The sequence below is a fragment of the Heliangelus exortis genome, chromosome 15 (genome assembly GCF_036169615.1).
Source record: "Heliangelus exortis chromosome 15, bHelExo1.hap1, whole genome shotgun sequence".
Classification (NCBI taxonomy): Eukaryota; Metazoa; Chordata; class Aves; order Apodiformes; family Trochilidae; genus Heliangelus; species Heliangelus exortis.
Window position 1 is genome coordinate 12,831,398 of NC_092436.1, and position 18,217 is coordinate 12,849,614.

General features: G+C 40.6%; 1 long non-coding RNA gene across 4 annotated transcripts in view; it reads right to left on the bottom strand.

The window, feature by feature from the left end:
- Nucleotides 1-8,647, bottom strand: part of LOC139802908 (uncharacterized) — a 204,112-nt gene extending 195,465 nt beyond the window's left edge. For 2 of the 4 annotated variants that reach the window (XR_011728815.1, XR_011728813.1), the window contains exon 1: nucleotides 8,550-8,647. This is a non-coding gene — a long non-coding RNA (uncharacterized lncRNA). Of the gene's footprint in view, nucleotides 1-6,559; nucleotides 6,868-8,176; nucleotides 8,494-8,549 lie in introns of those variants that run through there. The other 2 variants (XR_011728814.1, XR_011728816.1) reach the window with 2 other exon arrangements.
- Nucleotides 8,648-18,217: the final 9,570 nt, after the last annotated feature.

Genomic DNA, 18,217 nt, shown 5'->3' on the forward strand with positions numbered 1-18,217 from the left:
CAGTTAAACTTTACAATGACTTCTTTATTCACTTCAATAATACAGAGCAACATAAAGGAAGCCTGTGAGGCAAGGCATCTATGGTAGGAAAAATAAAGGTGACCCGTAAAGTCCTTCTCCAACTTTCCTAAAGACTTCATATTTGTAACTTATAAATCACAGAGGTTTGTTCCATGGTGACCTTGCCAATTATGCTACATTGCAATGAACATCTTTAAGAGCTCATGGTGACACAATGGCTTCTTGATTGAGTGCATTTGCACAAAATTTCCTACATCAATCTCGCAGCACCAATGGAGATGATGTAAGAAAGTTGAGAAATAACTACCAACCATAAAAAAGCTAAGGTTGCCCTCAGCAGTTAAGCACCAGTTACTTTTTAAAAGTGATGCTGAGGTTTAAAGCTTTGTGTGCAACATCATCCTTATGAAAACAAGTGTGGAAGAACTTTATTTATAGCAGAAAATTTCACATTGTGTCTGCCTAAACCGGAGAGCATTTCTGTGATTCTGTGATCTCCTGAAGTTTACAATTCAACCATAAAAATTTGCTTCAGACTTGACGTTGAGAGACAGCTTCACTAACACTGCTTTTCATAGTAAAGAAAATCCCCCACTTTGTATGAAATATTACAGAACACACATCTGTTTTTTCTTTGGGCTATTTGCATCACCACAGGCCGACATTAGAGATATGCAAGCAATCCCTCACAGAGGGGATCAGTATACCACTGTGTCAGAGCCAGTCTGATACAGTGGTATACTGACAAGAGCTAGATCCAATTTATCTCTAAGCTCAAGAATGTTTCATCTCATCTTCATTTCTCTCTACCTGTATCCCAAGGAAGGTTTCTAAAAGAATGAGACTTGACCCAGCTGCTAATTAGGCAGATGAGCTTCCACAGCTTGGCCATATAACACCATTTCACTTGTGAAGTCATCCTATTTTAGTGTACTTTCAGCGATTGTCTTAATAATTAACTAGCAGACATTATCTATTGGCATCATACAAACCCAGCCTAATGAGAATGCCTTCACCCTCACTACTATGCTCACAATGCAGTTTTACCTCTCTACTGCCTGTGCTGGAGCTGAATCGGGGAGCTCAGGTTCAAACTGAGGTCTCAAATAATAAAGAACTGGAGATTTTTTTATTCCAGGAACAGGGGCTATCCTGTGGCACTGTAAGCTGGACAGTAAAGGGTTAAACTATCTTAACCCCACAGAACTAGTCCTCCTTTCCAGTGTTAGTACTCTGGCACCCCCTGATCCCTTCAAGAAATTTAAGTCTCAGGAGGAATGAAGGATAGGGGGAAAAGATAATTTAGCAGTTTCAGATATGTAAAACTAGAGCACTGAATTTCGTCACAAAGGACTCTGGTAACATTCAACTCAAATAAAGCATTTTTACAGTATTTATCCTAGATCTCAGGTGTATAAAAGCACACAGATTTCTTCAGACTTCTCCAGTATTACATACATGGTGGAGGAACAATGTCTTTACTCAAGCCAATACATCAGATCACTTTCCATGCAGTGCTTTAATGAAAATTACAACATTTTCTTACAGCCCCATTTTAACTTTGGACATAACATCACTGAAAAGGAAAGGGCTGGTGGAACAACAGAATGAGATGCTGTACACTCCACTGTCATCCTGAAGTACCAAACACACACACAAGCATAGCATGTAGCACAAGCCAGACCAATGTCTGGAAGAACAAGCCACAGAAAAACTGTCAAAGCTGCTTTTTTCCTTAAGAAACACCTAGGCTGCTTGCCAGTGCTGTGAAGCAGTCAGGGTACTGGAGCACTAGCCTTTCAAGAGACAAGTCTTGCTTCTGTTTGCTCATCCATGTTAGAGTGGTGCAGCCTTCACCCTCCCATCACCCAACTAGGATCTTATGCTGCAGTAGTTTCAGGGGAACTCCACACATGGTCAGCAATTTGGGAAGGTTAAGCTAAAACACATCTGTCAGCAATTACACTTGCTCATTGAAGCACAAAAGAATGCTGCTTATTTGTATTAAGCTGTAAATGCAACATGACATCGGCTTCCAAATGGAGAGCTAAGTCTGTCAGTACCTAAGCTGAACACTGCACATGATCACAGGCAGGTATCAATTATATTCTTATTACCAAACTTTAATCTGGTTGCATATAAATCAGAACCATTTGCTATCACTTATGATTTATTAGTCCAGTAAAAAAGAACCCCTCTCAAAAACTAATATTCCTTCTCAAAATCATACTTTTACACACATAATACCTGAGTTCTCCAAAACCTAATGGACAAAGTCTCCAGGTTTAAAGCCATCAACTGCTAAAGGACAAAGAGAGAGACTGCTAATTATGTAAGAAAATAAATGCATCCTACCATATGCACCCAAACTGGTTTAATGGGACAGCATTCCACAAAATACTCTTAATAACTCAAAACTCTGAAGAAAGCTAGAGTAGCCACCATATTTACCCTATTGTAGGCTACAGAAATGTCTGTTATTAATATGCAATATATACTACTCATAAAGAACATATTAATCAGCTATCGAGTATCGACCCAATATGTGCTTTGTGGCCTTCATGATTAGGTCCTATAACTCTTGAATTACTCTCTTCCATTTTTAGCTCCTGGAGAAACCTCAAGATAGCTGTTACTCAAGACATTAGCAGTCACACTGACTGCACTGTGATACTGAATTTGTTTCTGCTCTCCAGTGGTATCAGCAAAAGCTCAGAAGTCAAAATAGGCTTCCAGAACCAGGATTGTTTCAGAGGCTGTCAAGGATGGGCAACGTGGCTGTATGAATGAAACCCAACCTGTAAGTCAGCCAGAAATACCAGCCAGTATGCCCACCCAAAAACCTGCGCCATTCATTACTACATCTCTGTCAAATTTATTTGAAGCTCATTGTCCTGCAAAAGTCTTGAAAACACATGGCCAGATAGAAGAGAGTACTTTATGAGAGAGACAAACTCATGCTGCTGCCTTTATTACACAAGGTTTACTCCTACCTAACAGAGATCCAAACTGTTGGTTGTTGTGGAATGTTAGAGAGGTTTGGAGAATGTTGGAGAATATTCCTGAATATTCTCGAAGAGATAGGAGGTACGACCCCTTTGCTATGCCCAACCCCATGTTTGGGAGGCCAATTAGATCGGCCCATACTCCGGTGCTACCTGCACCAGGGATTCGCTGTGCTACAGGTAAACACCGGGTGTCCAATAAAAAGTTATGTTGGTGGCTGGGGTGTGGTCACGGAAGCACTATATAAGCAAAAGTTGCTGCGCAATAAACCAGAAGTTCGTTTATCAACCATATTGGTTGCACGCATTTTCTTTGCTGCTCCCGCAGTTGGTAACAAATCCTTTAGAACCTGGTTTCATCAACTCTGCTCCATGTGGAACAACCTGCATTAAACAACAAGGGCAGGAGAGACAGCCTCATCTTTTGCACTCTTGTCCCCCTTATAGAAAGGCAGCCATGCAGCACGGCCTGCTGCTCTGTGGTAACCAACTGGTGCAATTGGTAAAACATGATACTGAAAATAATAACAGAATTCCAGATTAAAAGAATAAAATCTTTAGAAGAACACAACCTTCAAATTAGGATTTTGGTTTTGCACTCAAACAAGGTAGCATGCATGATCCCATTATTAAAGACTCCTAGCTGGAAAACTTTACCCCAGCCATATTTGTCATATGATCTCCCTTTAGTTCACAAGGAAGCTCCCTGGTAAGAGAGGGAGGATGAGTGAACTACACCTTCCTACTTCTCTTTGCAACAGATGAGGAAGGAGTGAACTACAAACATGATCCATAGCAACTCTCAGAGCTGGTATGTGACAATACAGTGAATTAGAAGCACATGTGCTAAAGGAGAGTGTAATGTAACTGGCATGCTCAAGATGTGAGTTAAGCAAGACATTGACTGGGAGATTAAATTACGAAGGTATTGAATTCACAGAAGGGATGGAGGCAACAAAGCAGAAATAGTTGGCAAGATGGGGAAAATAAACATTACATCAGAAAAGATTTTAGAAAACAGCAGGTTTTGTTGACACCACAGAAGCAACTTGGACTAAATAAAGAAGGAAAACTACGGCAAGGTGGGAGCCAAAAGTGGCTGAAACACTTAAGTCCAGATAGATCACTGTTACATGTGAAGCATGCCAGCAGAGGCAAGAAAAGAAAGAAAAACCAAAGCAGAACTTGTGCCTGTTTATTTCTTATGCAGAAGCCCAGAGAGCACTAACAAACCAAACAGATAGCAGTAAAAACTTTTGCAAACACACAAACTCCATGGAGCCAGGTAAACACAAAAGATTGCTGTAGGGCAAATGATGCGTTGACATCAGGACAAGAAAATAGTACCTGTTATAAAATAAGATAGGAAAGTGGCCCTGTCTGAGAGGAAAAAAATAAAATGGGAAGATGTGTGCCATTTCTATAAAGCAGGATCTGTAATAGGTCTAACAGGCAAATATTATTACCCATAGAGAGGTTAATTATACTGAATTCACATAAATAATACTAATCTGTTATTAATAAATGTAAGATAACAGCATTACAACCTTCACTGCCTGTAGAGAACAGTAATTTCTGGAGTTACACATACTTAAAACAATGAAATCAGAAAGCATTTACAGTCCAAGACCTAGCCATTGTATGAAGACAAAAACATCTCCAAATTTATAGCGACAGACAGCACATTTTTTTCTTTTTTTAAAGACAGGAGTTTTGTATGCCTTCAAAGATCTGAGTTGCAAGCTTTGGTCTCCAGGGAGATAGCAAAAAAAAAAAACAAAACAAAAAAAAGCAATCCCTGAATCTGTTCAATTCTGTCATGTCTCTTTCCTACCCACTTTGTCATCTCTTTCCCTTGATTACTTGCCATTAGGAAGACACCACCCCAAATATTTTGATTATTTTGAAGCTTATTCATTTAGATTGTGCTTCTTCTGCAGCAGGAGACATATTCATAGGGAGAGAGCTCGTAACTTCACTTGCTCATTTAATGCCCCACCAAAACTGTTTATAGCTTCACACAGCTTTCTGCTATGAACGTTTTTCATGTACACCAAGCACTATAAGAGCTTATCTTTTTTTCCTGCCAGAAAAAAATGACATATCCTTAAACTCATAATACATAACATTACAAATCAATAATTCTTCTACTGCTGTGAACCTCATGGTGTTCATTAATTTTGTGCTATAATACTATCATAATATTTCTTTGTTGCTAAATTACTTCCCCAAGCACTTCACTGGTCTTCAGCTAAAAATATCACCACTGAAGCCTGCTCCCCCATCAACACTGGATTCTCAGTCTAATCAGACTGGACAGGTAAATCACCTTACCATTATGTTGTGACACTAATTCCCAGTCTGACAGTTCCCCACCACACTGAACCCTTTTTACAAAAGTACAGGGAGATAAATGAACTTGCTTTCAGAAATTCGGACTTAGATAAGAAGCCATTCTGAAGAAATACAGCAATGTTGACATCCCAACAGGAGCAAGTAAGACTGACCAGTCTACTCATTAGTGATTTCCATGTACAGTCAAATAAAAACAATCAGAGCTTATTAGGACCTGCACATTTGTCCAAAATCAAGAGATAAATAAAACTGAGGAGATATTAGAAAGCAGCGAGAAATGAACAGAGGAGAAAACTCAGGATTGTGTCTTTTTCACTCTTTCACTTTAATAAAAAAATAAATGTAGACAACCACTTTCCCATACACACGTGGCTGTGTTGTGCAAAACAGTCTTCTGACTGGTCAACTTTCCATCTGGGACCTTCAAGTCCTGGAAACAGCCATGGAAACTATTCTGTCAGCACCCCCTTCAGCACCCTATCTCATAAGGATGATTAACCTCAGAGCCACTTCTGGGACTTGTAAATGATAGCCCCTCCCCAAGATGGGTCTTAGAAAGTATCCATGTTTCCCATAAAAGAGCTCCCGCAGGCTAACACAGGAAGAATCAAGGATCTTTAGAAACAAATCAAAGGGCCAAGCACATGGAAGCACCTCTTCATCTGCTAAACAACCACTTACTCCCACACCAGAACAAAATTCAGCCTACATGATGGGTATGCACATGGCAGATACAAAGACACTCAGTGCTGCTTATAAACAAGATCTTAACTTTGCAGTGCTTGAACATATACCTGGAGATAATTTCAGCAATTCTGCTGGGAGTTGTGTGCACTGCAAAAACAAAAAAATCAACCAAAAACCATCCAGCCGATCAACCGCAACACCAACAACACATAGAGGAAGAGGGGTCAGGAAGGAAAAGAGTAGATCAAAAGACATGAGTAAAAATGGGGATTATTCCAAAGTTAGTATTTATAACCTCCAAAGCAAAGTAACGGTCTCTATGAAAGTCTCCCATAAATTAAGTAAAACTTAACCCTGGAGAACTGAGCTTTTCAAAATGAACAACAGGCCCCTAATTTAGGTCTTACAACTGCTCATTGTTCATAAACACCAAACCAGCCAAAAATCTGGAAAAAAAAAAAAAAAAAAGACCTTCAAAAAAACAGTCTTACCTTTTTAATCTCTTGACTGTAGTATATGCCCACCCCCAGGAGTAGCAAAGCAGAAAAATCTGACAAAGGCTCTGAGACTTAAGTACTATTTACAGTGGATATGCTGAATCTTAAATTGATATTTCTTTCGCTAGCTGGCTTAATATATACTTACACATGTGGAGCAATCCTTGAGGGTCCATTATCCTGCTGCTCCAAAAAGCTCCTCAACTCAGAACATAAGCATTTTCCCAGATCTCAGAAGAAACATGTTTAAGTTCATCTACTTTTATAAACCAGCCTTGAAACACTAAACCACAGAAAAAGCTTTAGAAAAAAAAAATAAAATCCACAAACCAACAAGAAAAAAACTCAATACAAAATAAGCCACATGAAATCCATGTTTAATTCTGAAAACACCATTAATCTGTTTTAAAAACCAATTCCCCTTTATGCCTGGTCCCAGGCAGTGTAATCAGAAGTATAATTTTTATACCTCATTATAAATTATAAATTATTCTACAGACTGCAATCAATACGTTCATGTGTATATGAATTATACAGGACACGTATAAATGGAGACTTAATTATTACATTGTGCTAACAGGACAATGTAGTTTTCTTCCACAGTGAAAAATTCCAGTTGGAACATCTAGTTTGTGATGCTGCACACCTGCCTTTCCTCCACCCAATAAGGCACCAAACAGATACAACTTAATTTTGTATAAAAATGTGGGGATACAACTTAATCTAGTACTATTACATTATTTTCGTGTTTTGGTTTTTTTCCTAAAGGGGGAATACAATGCAATCCAGTTCTCTTGCAGTGCTTTGTTTTTAACAAAAATAATATTGGATACAGTGCAATCTGATCTTGTTATATTGCTTCCTTTTTCACCAAAACACAAATCTATTTCTGTTACCATGTTTCATTTTTAACCAAAATATTTGGCATTTTTGTCTCCTGATATTTATTTAACTCCAGCCAGGTCCTGTCTGCAACTACCCCCGGAACAGCAACACCCCAGCTGGAAACTGGCCCGGAGGCCCGGAAATTACCCTTGATGGCCTGACCTGATTACCGGAGTAGCTACAGACTAACAGCTGAGGCAGGGGGGTTAAGAAACTGCCTCAACCCAAGCCCCCTCTCCCCTTGCTATGGGGGGTACCCCACTGTACACAGCACCAGACGCACAAAAATAACCCAACACTCGAAGGCTATGGGGTGTCAGCCAGTTCCTGCCTCACCCCCAGAGGCAGCCAGGAATACCCCGGAGCCTTGTCCCCACAGCCCCCATCGTGTCCGCAGCCACCCTTGTCCCTCACAGCCGCCATCCTCCCCAAGGCCGCCCTTTTCCTCACAGCCGCCATCCTCCCCAGAGCCGCCCTTTTCCTCACAGCCGCCATCCTCCCCGCAGCCTTCGCTTCAGGCAGCACGCGGTGCCAAGCACGAGCTCGGACTCAGTGCATGTTCTTTCCAGAAGGTTCCGTGCAGCGATCTCTCCCACGCCCGCACCTGTGCCCGAAGCGCTGGAATGTACCATCCGCTCCATAGAGGAGGGGGGGTTGGGAGCTGACAGACAGACGGCACTACAGAAAAGCCCTCTCTAAAATGCTCTATAATTGACGCTGAAATACCTGAAAGGCCGAGCCACAGGGATTAAACAGATAGCCATTGGAGCCTGCTACTTCGCTAGAACCAGAGGCCCTTCCTTTCCAGGCAGTTCCTGCACAATGGTTTGTTCCGCCCTCGCTCACAGCGGTGAGAAGAAAGCCCGAGGGCTTCGGGCAGGGAACGCTTTACCTGTGGTGTTTTTACCCAGGGGTTATGCGGTTCAAGCTGATATTAAAGAAAACGTTCCTGGGAGCAAGCAGTTGAGTGAGTGGAGGGAAAGATTCCCCTCAGGACAAAGCTGCTTCCCCTCAGAACGGGGAGGGGATGTGCCTCCCGACGGACCTGGAGTTCTTGACGGCAAAGTAACAAATATGACACAGTGCTGCTGATACCAACCTTGCCCTTGTGCATCAGAGGGATATAAACAGCCTAAAACGCTTTCTTCTGGCACTGTCCTGATTCCTTTCCAGTCAGTGCAGGCTGATGGGTGAAGGCGATGGGTTGCATATGCTCTGCTGACAGGGCACCAACCCCACCCCCCACATCCCCCCGGGGAAGTTTCCTGGCTGCTCCCACCTGGCCAATTGCTCAAGTTTTTTAAAAAGCAATAGATATTTTTAAAATAGTTTCTATACTACCCTTTGACATTTAAAATGACCCCCTAGTTTCATCTGTAGTTTGACAGTCTGCTAGCAGCACTTCCAGACTCACAAAAACTCCCACTGGAATAAAGTAAAGATCATGGTTTGGCATGACAGATTGTCTGATAATACAAGACTGCTAGCTGTCCCCAAAAATGAAAGTTGCATGATTATCTTCCATCTTTTGCCAATATTTTGCTTTTTGTGCTCCTGTTCTCCTCAAGGCTTTGTCCCTCCTACAGCTAAGGGACCCCCAGTTTTCCTGCAGATCCTCTGTAACATACAGCAGAACAACCTATAGTTCAAATAGCAGCAAAGATATTTTACCATCCTTTCTCTCCGATCTCACAACTCCTTCAGATTCCCCAGAGGAAGGGCGAAGCATTGTCTGCTCTCCTTAGCACACATCTATTTTGCTAGAAGAAGAAAGTAGGTAGGAAATCCAAACCCAAACAGGGCTTTTCCCTCAGGCAGACAAGAACAGTGTGACAACTGACATGTGTCATCTTAACACCAATCCATCACCAGTAGATTTATGATTAAACTGTAAAAACTGGCAATACTGGAAGGAGTTAGCATCATAGAAGGTCTTAGGGGAGTTTTGGACGAGTTACTCAGTAGCTGCTCCATCAAAAAATAAATTCATCCTGGCTGCACAGTGCTTTTGCTGCTGTTAACTGAAAATAATTTTCAGGGGGCAGTACCTGAAACATCTGGTTTACCCAGGTCTAACATGACACTGAACTTTGCATTTTTATGATAACAGAGAAACAGCTGCTGATGTTAAAACTCACAGTAATCACCCTCGGTATTTTGCCCAAATGGGAATATATTAATTCACAGGCTCTGTGCATCTTTTCTCATTTATGCTATCCAGGTCTGTATTTGTCAACACACACTGTACACATTCAGCCACATACATAACATTAGATTTCACAAAAGTATAAAATTCGCAAGTAATTCAGACATTTACATCAATCCCACCTGGCACAGCAGGTGATCCTTCAAAGTACCTGCAGTTTATTTGTCATCAAGATAACCTAGAAGGTCCAAAATGACGAATCTGGGTAGCATCGTAGCATAAAATCACATTGGAAAAAAAAACTTATCCATGAGAAAATACTTTGCTGCCAGTCTTAATATTCATAGTCACTCTTGTACTTGTCAGGCTGCCAGTGAACTGTGCAAAACAGGTTCCAGGCTGTCGAAATCTGGGAGGGGACAGCCTCAGGAGCACTAGGGATAGGCTAAACCCTCACTGAAGCTATTAATAACCTGAGAGGATGACACAAACTTGCAAGTACCCTTCTTAGTGTTACCATGTTACCTACTTTCAGTAAAGCAGTTGCCACTAGGCTCAACAAAAAAAGTGCATTTTCTAAATAGGGTACTGGGCCTAAAAGAGCAGAAAATGTGTCTAATTTCATTTTGAAAGGAGAGAGTGCAGAGAACTTGATTTGTAGCCTGCACCCTGCTTTGAGGTCCTGCATGAGGAAAGCTGTTAGTTTACTTTCAGGGTCCAATTCTGGCAGTCCTTAATTACTTCATTACTTGAGTAAAACCTTGGGGTTCAGCAGGTCTGTTTGTGTGAAGTGCTATTCAGAGCTGCAGTTTGGCTTCAGTGCTAATTGCTTCTCCTGCATCTTCTTATAACGTGAGAGTTTCTAAATGCTTTTCCAAAAAAGCCAGAGAGAATACTGCATGTCTGTTCTTTCTTTACCTAAAAGAAATGCAGCACTGGCCTATTTACAGTCATTATCAAAATCTCTGTTTAAACCCTGAGATTTGCACATTTTTACTGTTTAACACGGTTTGGGCTACTTTCAATTTTGTCTTGCAGTAATTGGCTTGTTCTGGCCTCTCCTTCCATGGCACATACTGTGCAGTAAAGCTGGACACCTAATCTTTTATTTAATACTTGTTTTGAGAAATTGGAATTTTAGGTGCTGGAAAAAACAAGAGCAGCTCCAGAGGATAAATTTACTAGGTCAAAACTCTGAGAAGTGTTACACAGACCTCCTGACACAAAAACAGTTTTAGCCTGTTGGGAACGGGCTTAATTTAAGCAATTGAGACTGACATGGCTGTGACTGAATGCGGCTGAAATCCACTTTAGAGCCCCTAGAGCAAGAAGATAAGTCAAATCTACCACTTGAAAATTATTTTTTTCATATCATTTATAGGCAATACTGTGTTAATGGTGTAGCAGCTGCAAAATGTCAAGGTCTCAGCTACAATTTGGGGGAAGAAGCAGAAGTTTAATTTGTTACCCAACAGCCTGAGACTCAGAGATGTTTTTCTCTCTGTCAGTGTATGCCTTAAAGCATGAAGCAAAGACTGGCTCTTCAGGAGCTGGTCACTTGTGTAAGGGCAACTGTGCTACATGAGCATTCAGGATGGGAACATCCTGACAAACTGCTTTCATTTAGCACAGTAAGTTTCAGCAGGACTGGAAAGGAACACCTTTCAAGGCATCCGAAGGGAGCTGGGTATCACAGTCCTCTTGAAATACCACAAGTACTAAAGTGATGAACTGCTCCTTTGCTCTTGTGAGGAGCAGAAAGGAACGCTGAATTAGTGCTTGATTGAACACCAACCTGTTTTCAAAGTCATTGATGAGAGTTCTCAAGCCTAGCTAGTAATTTTAAAATATTCACAGCCACAATTAAAAAAAAAAAAAAAAAAAAAAAAAAAAAAAAAAAAAAAAGCCTTTAAAGTCTCATCTTTATAGTGGGAGAGATTCAGAGAGCATTCCTGATGGACAGTCAGCTAGATGTGTTCCAGCTTTTTGTGAAGTTGTCTCCTGCAAGACTTGCTAAAGTGTTTCTCCAGTCATGAGACCAGGCTGCAGGAAGTTAAACCTTGTCATCACCTTGGTGACTCACCTTGCAGCTTCAATTGGACAAATTACTCCTCACATCTCATTTTTAGAAAAATAAACCACTGTGTTGAGTTGTTAGCAGAGAATCGCTGCCACATTCCAGCTTGGGCAGATGGATTACAGCAGTGAGTAATCAAATTGAATGCACAGGCAGGACAGTTAAGATTTACAAAGAAGCCTAAACTCTATTTATTTCAGTGGAGTTAAACATCTAAACCATTTACTTGCTGCAAAAACCCCTCAGCAGTGTACCTATCAGCTATACGTTATCTGCTGCAGGAACTTCAGTTTCACAAGATAGCAGTTTTTAAGTAACAAACAATGCTAACTGCCACACAATTTGTTACATCAACATGATAGGAACAGGGGAAGGATCACTGTAAGATTTTGAACTTGTCTCAAAACAATGACAATATTCAGACCAATGTGAATAAATAAATGTTCTACTCTCTTTATTTGATGGCCTTAAAAAGTGTTTCCTGGAAGACTATGCAATCTGGGTCAGAGACGATGTCTCTTTATGGTAGTTGTGTTTGTTGACAAATAAGAAACACTAGGAAAAGAAAATAATTAATTTGATCTATCTCCACACAAACTGTCTTATTGTTTTTAACTGAGATACTTGAATTTATATTTGTATTTATAAATAAATAAATTTGTATTAATATTTATACAACTGTTTCTGAGTATGTAACCTAAGCAGCAAATGTATGTAACCTGAGACGCAAATTGACCTCCATGACAAAGACCAGATTATGTCCTGTTCTATTTTTAATATCTTCTGCCTTCTCTCTTTAGTACTTCTATCAATTATTCGTTCAGTTATGGTCCCTAAACAGCCTAATGAGCAGGGACCTGGACACATTACATCAAAAGATACTGATGTAATAACCAAAGAATATATGCAGATGACAAAAAAGAGTAGCTGGCAAAATAAATAAGGAAATTAACTCTTGTAAAAAACAATTAAAAACCTGATTTTGTCATTGGAACTGAAAATCACATGTCAAAGACCAAGAGAAACCTTTATAATACAGGTGAAAGTGCCTCGTTCATTGCCAGAGACATAAGTTGTGCATATAAACCACAAAAAATTACAAAATAAATATAAAAATAATTACCCTAGTGAAATCTGAGCAGAACACCCCCCTCTCTGCTGCAGCCCTGATGACTAACTAGGTAAGGTAACAGGAGCACAAGTTAGGAATATTTTTTAATTTGTGTTTAACCCAATGAGTGAGATCCAAACCTTCACAGACTACCTATTTAACTGGTAAGAAGGTGGAGTTATTAGAGCCACATTTGAGATTATAACACACCAATATTACAACTCATAATATTTCAGTTTATCCAGTACCAAAAGACCATCATGGGAGAGTCCAAGTGTTTGGAAGCTAAGAGTTGTATTATATTTCCTTGGGGCAAGATCCTTGCTTTCTGAAGTTGCATTGTTTCACTACAACAGAGATCTTCAGAATCTTTGTAGCTCACAAAGAGCTCCATCATCTATTTAGTTACAAATTATCTTCACTGATACCAAAGATCTATCATGAATTGGATGAAGACCATCTCACGAAACTGTTCTGCTATTTTCTCCACACCCTTTTCAAAGAGCAATAGTCTCCTCTTAATCTCCTCTAGAACCCTGAGTGAAACAAGATGCTTGAATTACTTTATGTAGACCCAGTGCAGTGCTTTCCCTAGCAGAACAGCCAACTAATTTGGTGTGGAAAGAAGGGAGCAATCAGATTCATCATTCAATGCATGCAACCCTGGACCTTGGAGTACACCTTTTCTGAGAAAGATAATGCACAGCATAAAGGGGCATTATATCTATCACTGCCTGTGTGCAAGGAAGGCAGGCAGATTTATTAAAAAACAAATGACAGCTCATCTGACTGAGCACACTCTGATTCTCTTGCAACCTTTCATACTTTTCATCAGAAAAACAGTCTTCAAAATCCTTCACATAATATTCTACCTGATCTGATGGTCATCTGGTAGATATAAAATGGAAAGAATTGGTCTGTTTTGTCATTGTGACGCTGAAATATGTTTTCCTTCTGTGTGAATAATTAACTGGTTTAATTAACTTGTCATTCTAGCTAAGGAGGTGTGATTGAAAGATGATAAGAACACTGCAAGCCTCCTGCTGGTACCAAACTTTGGCTAAGGAAAAAATTAACAGGAAGACAACTAAGTCCATTCTGTCATGCTCTGCCAATGGCTCCATTATGTTCCTTAAACTCCAGAAAGAAAATCCTCCCTCACTGCTGAAGGACAGCACAGAGTGTCTGCCACAGCAGCAACTGAGAGGAAACATGGTGGTCTTATCAGCAGATTAGCTGCTGATTATATTAAAATTAACCTCCTCCCACACCTTCTCTGTGCCCATGTCAGGAACTGAGAAGGTAAAGTCCCATGCTGCTAAAGATTTTTAATTTTCCATATGACAGTTCCACCTGCTGAAATGTATCTTTTGAGGTTTGTTTGGGGTTTGGTTTTTGTTTTGTTTTTTTTTAAGGGAGGGGATTACATGTGGAAACTTAGCACTGAGTCGGGAACAGAAGCAAACTCAGAACAACCGAAAAGCCAAGGCAGATGTAAAGTTGAATGGACAAGATTCTAGGCTAAGTTTATATGTCTTGTTTCCTTTTCCAGCTGACTACATCTCTCTAAGGCTGTCTTTCCAGATTTGCATCTGGAAGGGGCATCTTGAAAAAAACAAAAACAAAAGAAAAAAGAACACAAAAAAGTGACTGATACAAAAATTCAGATGAAACTTTGAAACAGAAAGGAGAAAAAAGGAACAGGCCTGTTTAACAATAACAAACACTAATAAAAAGGTGGGACACAAGAGCACAGAGGAGGTGTAGGAGGAAGCAGTAAGGATTGGCTGTAGTTGAGTGGGACTTGAAAGAAGCAGACATAAGGGGCTAGATCCTCAGCCTGTTTAAATTGGCATGGCTGCTTTGACTCAACAGAGCAGTACAATTTACACCAGCTGACGATCTGGCCTGATAGCTGCAAGCTTGAGGATAGACCATATTCATCATAAGGCTGTAAACCTTCTCCACCCTAGGAAAACAAGAAGCGTAATCTGGTTCCTGAGCTTGCCATAGCCAAGTGGAAAGGTGCCAAACACCTGAATATCCCATATGTGAGGCTCTTTATTTGGGAAAGAAAAAAAAGAAAAGACAATAAAAACAGTTTTACTGCCAAATAAAAGCTTTCCTGACACCTTCCTATAGAGAAACAATGACATCCAGTGGCGAGTTATATTAATCGCAGGGGCCTTACATGAACACTACCTCAAGAAATCTCAGCTCATACCTGTCCCAGAGAAGGGACCAGTTGCTGCACCCGTTACCAATATGCAGTGCTATTCCAGTGCTTTAAAACTGTCCTTGCTGCATTCTTCTCTGATAAGCCAAGTGCCTCTGCATTTTTCTGTCAGCTGTAGTTCTGAAGCCCTGCTCTAGTTCCTCAAGAGGCTTAATAGTAAGTACAAGAAATATCTCCAAGTGTTAGAAATACTGCCTTCCTGAGCAACTGAAGGATTCTCAACAGGGAAGACAAAATAGAGTTTGCAGTGCCAGTAGAGCTGATCGCTGCTGTTCTCCCCATGCCAGTGATGACTATTTGCACCCTGCCTTACTGGGGTCACAGACTCAGAAACAGCTCCAGGTTGGAAGATGAGAATAAGCCTCTCATAAACACCTATTTCTTACCTTGAAACTAATCTGATACTTGTACAAAATTTTCCTCCTCTTCTTCTCCTCATCCCCAGCCCTTAAGAGGTCAATACAGATCTGGGCTATGATTAATAGTGCCAGGTTATAGGCATGGCAAACATACCTGTTTACACTCCCATAAGCATCACAAGATTTCTGAAGGGAACAGAAGGGGGGCTTATATAAATTGATGGCTGACACACTCAGCAAGGTACTTTATCCAGAAATGTTCTTGGAATAAATTGTCACACCAACACTAGTCTGAAGGCTCTGACTGAGGAGCCAGTCTCCAGAACTAACACCTTTTCTTTCCTAATTTTGTCAAAAATCCAGTCTTTCTAAGCTTTATTTCTTTTACACTTCCTAGACATCTCATCATGGAAGTATCTACCACCACAAGGTACCCTAAAGAGGAGGTGGTACTGTTGCATTATTGGGAGGCACAGTGGAAGACAACCAGAATTTTGTGTGTTCAAGTTTTTGGGCCGAAAACACCTACCAGGCAGACTTTTCAAAAGAAGCTGGACACTGGATTCCTAACAGGATTTTGTCATGAAGGGACTTTAAAAGGTACTCTTTATCATAGTTAATTGCTTAAATAGCCCAAAGATTGCCAATTTTTTCTATCAAAGATACTCAAAAAAACTGTGGTAGATAGATGCTGAGGAAAAGGTTAAAGTGTACCACAGGTCCTGAAGCCCTGATAGGTGAACTATTTAAAAAGCACAGAATTAGGACTGATTCTGCACTTCAATTTATTTATAACCTTCACAGGCAAGACATACAGACGAGACAGAGAGGCATATAATGAAAACTTTTTGCTAAATCATGGACCAGGGTTTCTAAATAGTCTACTATATGGTCTATGGTAAAGTATTTTCCCTTTTTCATTTTTGCTCACTGACCCCTTGTTCTCATATTAGGGAGCAATGTTAATTTGAGTGAATTTTCATGGTATCTTTCTAAAATACCTCACTCACACACTCTCCAGCTCTTTCTTCTTCCAAGCTAAACAATTCTCACTTTTGCACTCTATCCTCAGATGTAAACCCCACCCAGCCTTCTAACCATCTCATGACATGCTTTTGGTGGACTTCCAGACCAAAGAGGTTTCCAAACTGAACCTCCAAAATGTTTGAGGTTTCCCCATCTCTGTTACAGTACTTTCCAAGAGCACACTCCCGTTGACTCTGGAGGCAGCCTTGAATCAAAACTAACCATAACACAGTCAGGAACAAGTCTGGCTACTTTTAAATGGGGAAATATGCTCTTGGGAAGTATTATGTAGTGATGGGCAAACCTCAAACACATTGGAGGTTCTGCTTGTAAACCTCTTTGATCTAGAAGTCTCACCCTATAGCAAGAAATTGATGATCATGCACACACAGAATTATGCCAACCACGACAGGAGAGAGTTATTAGCATGGTGGGCAGGCAGTGCAGCCCCCACCTACACACTCATCCTGCTGACTGGAGCCATCCTAAGCTTTAAAAAGAGAATGATATTTCATTACAAATAATGAAAGAAAAAATAACCTAGAAGGATGCAATTCAAGTTAAGGATCACCCCTCCCCATCCCATAAACTCCCACTGCAGCTGCATCTAGGAGAGCCAGTTCTAAGTTTGCTCTCAGATCTGCAGCTGCAGTGAGTGCCTGCCAAGCCGGCTTCAGATGTTAATGTAGCTTTAACTGCTCATTGTCCCACGGTGACAGAAAAATTAAGCTCTGCTGGGATGCACCCTTTTTTTTTTCTTTTTTTCTTTTTTTTTTTTTTTTTTTTTTTTTTTTAAATCTAGAAGACCTGAACTCTGCAAGAACAAATTTTAATTTTGGTGTGTGTCACAGTTCTCCCACTGGGACAAATCATTACAGCTGCAGATTCAGGGCTGGCATTTTATTTCAAGCTTCAGAGTCTCATGCTTTCTACATCAGAGACTTATCCTGTCAGATAGGTGGTAGCCAATGAGCTTTGAAACCAAGGTAGAGCCAGAAAACAAAGCAAGGGATTAGGCACTCTGTGGGTGTGTGCCTGCCCATCTCTCTGCCCCTTAAAGTCCTCTATGTGAGGTGAGAGGCTGATTTTCATTTCCAGCTTTTTCATCATGCTCTTAAGTGTTGCACAACGGAGACCTTTTTTGCTACAAAAAAAAAAAAAAAAAAAAAAAACATTCAGGACTTACTCTTCCTGAAATTGTTCATTCATTTGTTACACTACGCAGCTCCACAGGACCCCAGGCTCTGTGACTATTCCCCCAGGCTCCTCATCCCATTTCTTTACATCCCTATCCCCAAACACATAAATAATAGGCCAAACAGTGATATTGAGGGGATCATCAAGCACTGTTTAAAGGCTTTTAAATAAAAACAAAACTACCTCTTCTTTCTTACTAAGTCCATCAGATCAAGACATTGCTGTTTCCAAGTTACAGACTGCACTGTGTAATACTACAGCAGCTGTATTGGAAGAGAGTCATGACAGGTCAAAACAGGGTTATGCACATGCAGTCTCCAGCAAGGAGAGCATTAGTCCTAAATTATTCCAAAGAAGCGTGATCAACTGCTACTCTTGTGATGTCCAGCTGAGTAATACCTTATTTCTAATTTTGACATTCAAGAGGAACTTCTTGTTTGGGCTGGCTTGGCCAGAGAACCATTGGCAATTGCCTACAGTTCAAATGTTAATGTCAGGAATTCAGGCTGGCATCCTGTGTCTGCACAGTGCTGATGAGGAACTCTCACTTCCCCTCTGCTTCACTGTCTGCCTGTACAAAAGCCACCAAACAGGACACTAACAGGTCATGTGGCT